General features: G+C 55.0%; 1 pseudogene; it reads left to right on the plus strand.

The window, feature by feature from the left end:
• Positions 1-25: 25 nt before the first annotated feature.
• LOC137159815 (C-type lectin domain family 2 member D-like) lies at positions 26-7,646 on the plus strand (annotated as a pseudogene).
• The last annotated feature ends 1,660 nt before the right edge of the window (positions 7,647-9,306 follow it).

Here is a 9,306-nt window from a genome sequence, read left to right on the forward strand (position 1 = left end):
GGTTTCACGGTCATAACGGACCACTATGGCTATCTACCCGGACCTTCCACGTAACACAGGCCAGAGAAGCTCACCTCTAGTTCAGCGAGATAATTGGGAAAAATACAATGCACCTTCACCCTCACCCCCCCTCAGTTGTGTAGGATGTAGTAGGATGCCTGGTATTTGTGCTCAAAAATGACTTGAGACCTCGGTCCCCAAACTTCCTCTGGGCTGGCTCAGCAAGGCGGGAACTGGAGCCAGGGCCCTGCTATCGTGCTGTCTGCAGTGTCCTGAGAGCGAGGGCCAGCTCAGGGCAGAGTGCTGGGAACCAAAGCACAAACCCCAAAGTGTTTGAGATCTAGACTGAGATTTCACCATCAGTGATCAAGTGCGAACTCCTCAGGTCCTGTCACAGCCTAACCCGAGACATACAGTCCCTGTGGTGCTCAGATCTGTCTCGCCACCCAGGTAAGCCTCCTTTTGTGATAGAAGGTCCCTTACACCTAGAATACAGCAACATTCAGGTTACCCCCAGTCCTAGAGGTCCAACCACTTACCCCAGGTCAACTGCACCTTAGATCTCATACCAAAGACAGACAGCGCTTGTAGCCAAGGATTTGTTATTGACAAAGTGATTGTTGTTCAAGCAGGTAAACAGATCTACACACACAAGTTACAATCTTCAGTTTCTAAGGTAATGGAAGTTTCTATAACAAGCTTCATGTGTGCTTTAGGGCTGAGCCAAGCTAAGCAGCTGGGATCTTGCTTACAGTTAGAAACAACTTGCTTCTCCCCCCCAGCCTCCCCGGCACGTCCAAGCAGCGCAGAGAGAGATACGGTTCCTTCTTAGAATCATAGAATATTAGAGTTGGAAGGGACCTCAGGAGGTTATCTAGTCCAAACCACTGCTCAAAGCAGGACTAACCTCAGCTATATCATCCCAGCCAGGGCTTTGTCAAGCCTCAGCTTAAAAACCTCTAAGGATGGAGATCCCACCACCTCTCTAGGTAACCCATTCCAGTGCTTCACCACCCTCCTAGTGAAAAACTTTTTCCTAATGTCCAACCTGGACCTCCCCCACTGCAACTTGAGACCGTTGCTCCTTGGTCTATCATCTGCCACCACCAAGAACAGCCTAGCCCCATCCTCCCTGGAACCCCCTTTCAGGTAGTTAAAGGCCGCTATCAAATCCCCCCTCATTCTTCTCTTTTGCAGACTAAACAAGCCCAGTTCCCTCAGCCTCTCTTCATAAGTCCTGTGCTCCAGCCCCCTAATCATTTTTGTTGCCCTCCGCTGCACTCTCTCCAACTTGTCCACATCCTTTTTGTAGTGGGGGGCCCAAAACTGGACACAATACTCCAAATGCAGCCTCACCAATGTCAAATAGAGGGGAATAATCACTTCCTGCGTCCTGCTGGCAATGCTCCTCCTAATGCAGCCCAATATGCTATTAGCCTTCTTGACAACCAGGGCACACTGCTGACTCATATCCAGCTTTTTATCCACTTTTACCCCCAGGTCCTTTTCTGCAGAACTGGTGCCTAACTCGTCGGTCCCCAGTCTATAGCTGTGCATGGGATTCTTCCTTCCTAAGTGGAGGACTCTGCACTTTTCTTTGTTGAACCTCATTAGATTTCTTTTGGCCCAATCCTCCAGTTTGTTTAGGTCACTCTGTATCCTATCCCTACCTTCCAGGGTATCTACCATTCCCCCCAGCTTAGTGCCATCCGCAAACTTGCTGAGGGTGCAATCTACCCCATCCTCCAGATCATTAATAAACATGTTGAACAACACCAGCCACAGGACCGACCCCTGGGGAACTCCGCTTGTGACCGGTTGCCAGCTAGACATGGAGCCATTGATCACTATTCGTTGAGCCCTATGCTCTAGCCAGTTCTTTATCCATTTTATAGTCCATTCATCCAACCCAGACTTCTTTAACTTGCTGATAAGAATACTGTGAGAGACAGTATCAAAAGCTTTGCTAAAGTCAAGGTATATCACATCCACCACCTTCCCTACATCCACAGAGCCAGTCACCTCATCATAGAAAGCAATCAGGTTGGTCAGGCATGACTTTCCCTTGGAGAAACCATGTTGACTGTTCCTGATCATCTTCTTCTCTTCCAAGTGCCTTAAAATGGATTCCTTAAGGACCTGCTCCAGGATTTTTCCAGGGATTGAGATAAGGCTGACCAGTCTGTAGTTCCCTGGATCCTCTTTCCTCCCTTTTTTGAAGATGGGCACTATATTTGCTTTTTTCCAGTCCTCAGGGATCTCCCCCTGTTGCCACGAGCTTTCAAAGATAATAGCCAATGTCTCTGAAATCACCTCAGCCAACTCCCTCAGCACCCTCGGGTGCATTGCATCCGGCCCCATGGACTTGTGTATGTCCAATCTTTCTAAATAGTCTTGGACCTGTTCCTTCAGCACTGCGGGATGTTCACCTCCTTCCCATTCTGTGCCACCCAGTGCAGCAGTCTGGGAGCTGACCTTGTTTGTGAAGACAGAGGCAAAAAAGGCATTGAGTACCTCAGCTTTCTCCACATTCTCCGTCACTAGGTCGCCTCCCTCATTCTCTAAGGGGCCCACACTTTCCCTAATCTTCCTCTTGTTGGCAACATGCCTGTAGAAACCCTTTTTGTTCCCCTTCACGTCCCTTGCTAGCTGCAACTCCAGTTGTGCTTTGGCCTTCCTGATTTCATTCCTGCATATTCGAGCAGTGTTTTTATAATCTTCCCTAGTCTTCTGACCAAGCTTCCACTTCTTGTAAGCTTCTTTTTTGCGTTTAAGTTCACCAAGGACATCTTTGTTAAGCCAAGCTGGACGCCTACCATATTTGCTATTCTCTCTGCACATCGGGATGGTTTGTTCCTGTGCCCTCAATAAGGTTTCTTTAAAATACAGCCAGCTCTCTTGGGTTCCTTTCCCCCTCATATTAGCCTCCCAGGGAATCCTGCCCATCAGTTCCCTGAGGGAGTCAAAGTCCGCTTTTCTGAAGTCCATGGTCCGTATCCTGCTGTTCTCCTTTCTTCCTTTTGTCAGGATCCTGAACTCTACCATCTCATGGTCACTGCTGCCTAGGTTGCCACCCACTTCTACTTCCCCTACCAAATCTTCCCTGTTTGTGAGCAGCAGGTCAAGAGAAGCTCGGCCCCAAGTTGGTTCCTCCATCACTTGCACCAGGAAGTTCTCTGCAACACTCTCCAAAAACTTCCTGGATTGTCCGTGCTCTGCTGTATTGCACTTCCAGCAGATGTCACGGTGAGTGAAGTCTCCCATGAGAATCAGGTCCTCGCAGCCCTGGCTGATGAGTCTTTTTCTCTTTCAGATCCTCATGGTAACGGCAGGAAACGTAACTTCAAGAAACGTACCATTGCCCTCGCACTTGCCCTCACACTCGTGTTCTCAGCTCTCCTTGTCGCTGTTATTGTCCTGGCAGGTGAGTTCTCAGTCCTCCCCTCCCCCCTCCCAGTTGCATCTCTCCTGGCCTGTCCTGCCCCTGGGACAGAGGATTCCTGGGGGATGTTCCTCCAAGACCCTCCTCCTGCCCCTCCCAGCCCCTGCACCTGGGCTCTGTGACAGGACGATCTGACTCACGTTCCTTCCCCCAGCAGCTCTCTGAGCACTTTGGGTCCCAGTGGCTATTGCCGTGTCCCAGGCACAGTCACTTGTTCCCATGCACAGTGTTGGTGACTGACGGGGCAAGGTGCAGGGCTGCAGTGAGCCGGGCCCTTTGCCTGCAGCGTGTCCCCCTGAGGCACCAGCCTGGCCTTCCTGCCTCCCCGGGTCATGGCCCGGCCGGGCTGGCAGGTGCTTTGCTGCAGTGACTGCACTGAGCCGTGGAACGCAGCACAGACACCTCCATCACCGCAGTGCAGAAACCCACCACGGAGCCACCTCGGCCGGGCAGGGCCCGTAGCGCTATTGGCTTCCCCGCCTGCCCAGACAGTGCGTCTAGTTCAGAGGGCGGCTGTTCGTGGGAACGTGACCCCGGCTGTATCTGCCATAGCCTGGGGCCGGGGGGGCTGTAAGACTGTCGGGGGCTGGGATTTAGCTGTTGTCCTGGGATCTGATCAGTGGCTCCCCAGGAGGGTTTAGCAGCTGGGAGAGGGGATCAGTCCAGGTCTGTCTGCACCGGCACCGCTGTGGCAGCAGTGATACACTTCAATTGGTGCAGCTAACGTAGATGAGAGGGGCTTGCCCTGGTTCATTTGGCTGCAGCAAGTTACCAGAGCAGGACACGCTGCTCCAGCACGTCTGTGCCAGGGTCTGCACTGATGTAACTGCCTCACTGCCCTCTGCACGGGGGCTGTGAATCCCAGCTCCCTGCCGTCCTGCCTGCCTATTGCAATGGGCTGTGCTGGCTCACACAGTGGAAGGTGAGATCTGTGACCTGGGGGTTCCACAGCTGGCGGTGCAGGGACCCCCCCAGAACTCAGTGGGTCAGATGGCAGAGATGGCACCAGTCAGAGGCTCCCAGGAGTGAAATGCCCTTGCTGTGCCCTTTCCCTCCAAGGCAGCACTGGAAGGGGCCCAGCCGGCCTGGCAGCTTTTCTCCAAGGGGCCTGTGTGTTGCCATGCCCAGTGCTCTGCACAGCGTGTGTAATTGTGCCCCGCGCAGCTGCCGTTGCTCCCTAAAATGAGTGACACAAATCACACCCTGAGCAGCACCATGGAGCATCTGCTGCACCGACTGCCCTGCTCCGTGACTAGTGCTCACGGGGCACTGCCCCATGGAGTCTGCAGGGACGTACGTGCCTTGTGCACGACCTGCTCTTTCGTCCATCAGCACGACCACAGCTGCTAACGTTCTCCCAGCCACGAGTGTCCCGGCCACAGGGGAAGGTTTAAAACCAGCGATGGTGTTAGTGTTAGTGTGGTGCAAAATGCGGATCATGTTGACATCAGCATCTTACCCCTTAATTATTGGTCCCTGCTCACTGCCCCCTCCCTCTGCAGCTCCCTGCCCACGCCCTGCTGTAGCACTGAGCCGGGCCCAGCTCTCTGTGCTGGGCCTCCAACCAGGGGCTGTTTGTCAGCTGCATCCCTACTGAATGTGACCCGAGAGAGTGAGACCAGGGTCAGGTAACCCCCTCGGGGGCTGGATTCCCAGTGTGCTCCTGGCTCCCTCACGCCCCCAGCACCTGCCAGAGCTTCGAGGAGTCTCCGAAGCCTGGGGCACCAGGGTTCATTTCCCCGTGTTCTTCTCACGGCCGGGCTGCAGGTCCCGCTCTCACACCATGTTACTGTCTCCTTCTCAGTGCAGGGAAGTGAGCATCTGTCAGCTGATCTGGGCCCCCTTGCATGCCCGGATATGTGCCTGGCGGCTGGATCGGATACCGAGGGAAATGTTACTACTTCTCAGAGGGCGAAGGGGACTGGGCCTCCAGCCAGAAGCACTGCTCTGCACTGGGTGCCTCCCTGGCTGGGATCGACACCGGGCAGGACATGGTAAGAGACACTAGTTGCAATGGACTGTGCCTTACCTCAGTGGCTGCTGCTGCAGTAGGAGCTGGGCTCTGCCCCTGTGGTGCGAGGAGCAGCTGTGACCCCCCTCGTGCTGTGAGGCCAGAGGCAATGTACCGCAGGGATCACCTCTCGACAGGGAGACTGTCCCCCTCTGGGGCTGGGCTGGCTGGGGCGTCTCCTGGCCTGTTGGGCTGAAGGGGGACTGAGAAGCCAGCTCGACACAGCCAGTGCTGCTCCTGTATAGGGGAAAGGCAGCCCCTGCCTCCTCTCGGCCTGTCCTCTCCTGGCTGAGGATGGGGAAGGGGGAGGGCGTCTTTGCTCAGTCCTGGCCTCTCCCAGCATCCCCCAGTGAGATCATCTCCCCACTTCCCCTGCGATGGTGAGAGGTACTCAGCTGCTCTGTCAGGGGAGGCTTTGGCACAGAACGTGGCCTTCCATGGGGGGGTGGAGGGAACAGCTTAGACTCAGCAGCACCCAACAGCTGCCCCAGCCCAGAGGAAATCGGGGTGCTGGGAGCTGTTTGGAGCGGGAGGGTTAATACTGAATTACCCAGAGCTGTGCCAGAGGGAGGAGAAAATCCCCAGCCACTTCCTGGAAACAGCCCGTCAGTGTAGGACTGGGATTCCCTGCACAGAGCCTGGGGCAGCAGCAGGGTCCGGGCTCTGACCCCGCCTCTCCCTCTGCTGTTTGTAGGATTTCATGGTGCACCACAAAGGGAAATTTGACTACTGGATCAGCCTCCGGAGGGACCCGGGGCAGCCCTGGAAATGGGCCAATGGCACCAAATTCAACCACTCGTGAGTCTCTCTCCCTCTCTATGAATTCCCGGGCTGTGGATCCCCGCTGTCTGCAGCCCGTGGGACTTGTTGCGGGTGATGTTGTGACGGCCAAAAGTATAACTGGGTCAAGCAAGAATTAGCTCAGTTCATGGAGGACAGGTCTGCCAGCTCCTATTAGCCCAGTGTTCAGAGACGCAGCCCCATGCTCTGGGTGTCCCTAAACCTCTGACTGCCAGAAGTTGGGACTGGACGACAGGGGATGGATCACTCGATAATTGCCCTGTTCTGTTCTGTTCATTCCCTCTGTAGCATGTAGCACTGGCCGGTGTCTGCAGACAGGACATCACTGGGCTGGATGGACCCTTGCTCTGACCCCCTGCGGCTGTTCTGGTGTGTTACAGCTGAACGGCATTTTATAAAAAGCCCTTTGTGGCGGGTGAGAAGCTGGGAAATGGGCCCAGAGGAGGCTGAGGAAGCTGGTCAGTGGATGACCTGTTGTTTGATCCCAGTCAAATACTTTCACGTCTTCCAGCCAGAATGCCCTGGTGTAGGCAGCAGCCTGGCTGTGTGATTGCGTCACGGGGTGTGTGTTAGCAAGGCTGCCTGGGGATCTGTCTGCACTGTGCCTGGTACCGTGCCCCCAGCCCGGGCAGATAGGCACAGCTAGCAGTGTGGTGTTGTGCACAGGTGCCAGCTTGGGCAGCCAATCCTGCCAGGCCCTAGGGTCAAAGAGCAGGTGGCTAACACCAGCCTCACCTGTGCCACAACAGCCACAACACAGTTTTTGCCACTAGCTGAAGTCGAGCTAGCACCAGCCTGTCTCTCTGGGCTGAGAGCCGTGCTCCCCCCGCACTGCAGACGTAGCGCTAACGTCCTGAGCACTCAGCGCGTGTCTACACTGCAAATAACCACCCACGGCAGCGAGCCTCAGAGCTGGGGCTACAGACATGTGCTACGGTGCTAAAAATAGCCATGTGGGCTTTTAGGCAGGAAGTGGAGTTAATAGAACCACCCAGCGTAAAGGCTCCGTGGAGGCCAGTCATCGTAGAACCTTTTTTGGCCCTGCTGCCCCACTGCCCCCTTTCTACCTGCCCCCTTCTGCCGGGGGCTGGACTGGGGCCTGTTGCTGCTGCAGGAAGGGGAATCCTGAGAGGCTGTGAATGCAGCAGCTCCCTGCACTGCGGGAATGTCTCCTCCTGTCCGGACTGATGGCAAACGCCCAACTCCGACCTGCCACCAGCTCTGTGGCTTCTGTCTTGCAGGTTCTGGGTAGGAGGAGGCGGTGACTGCGCGTATCTGAATGATCAGGGTAGGGACAGCAGCTCACTGTGCACCGGTGAGAGATGCTGGATCTGCACCAAGCCCGCTGCATTCACAAAAGCAAAGGAGCCGGCTGCGGATTGCGTCTCATAACAAGACCTTGTGCTACGGTGCTAAAAACAGCTGTGTGGGCTCTGAAACCCGCCCTGCCTCCCCCAGAGAATCACCAACCCAGCGATGCCTGCCTGAGTCTGCAGAAAGCCTGAGACAGTAGCATGGGGGGGGGGCACTGGTCCATGCATCTCAGTGGGGTGTTAACCTTGACTTCTGCTGCCCTGTGGGGACCCACCACAGCAGAACGTTCTGCATCGCTGCCCATCAGAGCTCTGCTGGGCTGATGCTGGTGTCGTGTCCCACAGCCCTCTACTCTGGTGGGTGGGGCGTGTGTTCTCCCTCACTGGGACAGATGCTAACACACCTGGAGCCAGAGGCTGGTGATCTGGGGGAGAGGAGATCCCGGCCTGCCCAAGGAGTGGTGCTGGGCCTTCTCCCAGCGCAGCCTGTGGCTATTGTGTAGACAGGATGGGACCAGGGTGGGGAGGGAGTGGGGGGTGAGCAGAATTTGCCAGAATCTGAACAATCTGGGTAGGGTCAGGATCTCATTGTGCACCAGTGGGAGATACTGATCTGCACCAAATCCGATGTGTTCACAAAAGCAAAGGAGCCAGCTGCGGATGGGGGCTCATAACAAGAGTATTGTAGGATTCGTGCTGGAAACACCTGCCAGTGATCTCCCTTCAACATCCTGTCTGATCCATTCCAGAAGAGCAGGGAATGGGCTGAGCATCCCTGGGCAGAACACGGCTTTTCTAGTTTTCCCCCAAACTGACCATTTGCACATTTTGCACACCCACCTCTGCTACCTCTTTCGTCTGCCACTAAAACTGCTCAAATCAGCCTTTCCAGCCCAGCCCCAGCTGCACCAGGGACTCTGCCTGAGGAAAGAGGCATGACGCCAGCCTCAGCTTTCACTGTCCTAGCACCACCCCAGGAAAGCTTTTTATTGTAGAAAACTGTCGGTGAATCCAGCATCGTTTGTTGTAGTGCTAGAAAGTGCCGGATCTTTGTTTATTGTCTCTGCTTCTACTCACTGAAAATCCTGTCGTCTTTTGTTTTGTTTTGTTTAATCTATTGCAGAGGGCTTACATTAAATTGTTTGGGTAACTCCATTTGTGGTGCAAGTTGTTGTGTATTGCTGCTTTAAAGGAAAAACAGCTGTAATATCTCTGGACTGTCCAGGAGAGGGTTGGGCAGTCTAGAACATACATTTTGTGGGGGAAATCCATTGTGTTGGGGTCACTGACCAAGGCTGGTGAAAACCCAAGTGTGACTGCCAGGCTGCAGTCTCACCCACTCAGGGCATGGCTTACATGCTGGAAGGCTGTTTGGGGGGGGGGGGGAAGGTGGGAGCTACTTCAGCAAGGCAGTGTACGGCACCCCAGGGTGCAGGGCAAGAGAGGGCCCCTCGCTGGTCTGGCTTGCACCCCGGAATGTGAGCTGTCCAAGTCTTGGTATGTAGGCGTAAGGGGAGAAATGTCTGCTCAGTCCCTGCCTGGCGCCAGGTGGCTTAAAAGAAGGCAGGGAGTGGGTAGGTGTGACACAGGCAGGCCAGGTGCCAGCTCATGACAATGTCCCCGTGGCCCCATGGGTCACTGAGAAACACACAGCTGGGATCAGGCTGGCTCACCCGTGTGCCAAAGTAGCTATTAGAATGATAGGAACATGCCCAGCCTGTATTGAATGCGTGTAAGCT

This window comes from Emydura macquarii, unplaced genomic scaffold, assembly GCF_026122565.2.
Source record: "Emydura macquarii macquarii isolate MOO-44397 ecotype Brisbane River unplaced genomic scaffold, CSIRO-AGI_Emac_v2 contig_1939, whole genome shotgun sequence".
Taxonomy (NCBI): domain Eukaryota; kingdom Metazoa; phylum Chordata; order Testudines; family Chelidae; genus Emydura; species Emydura macquarii.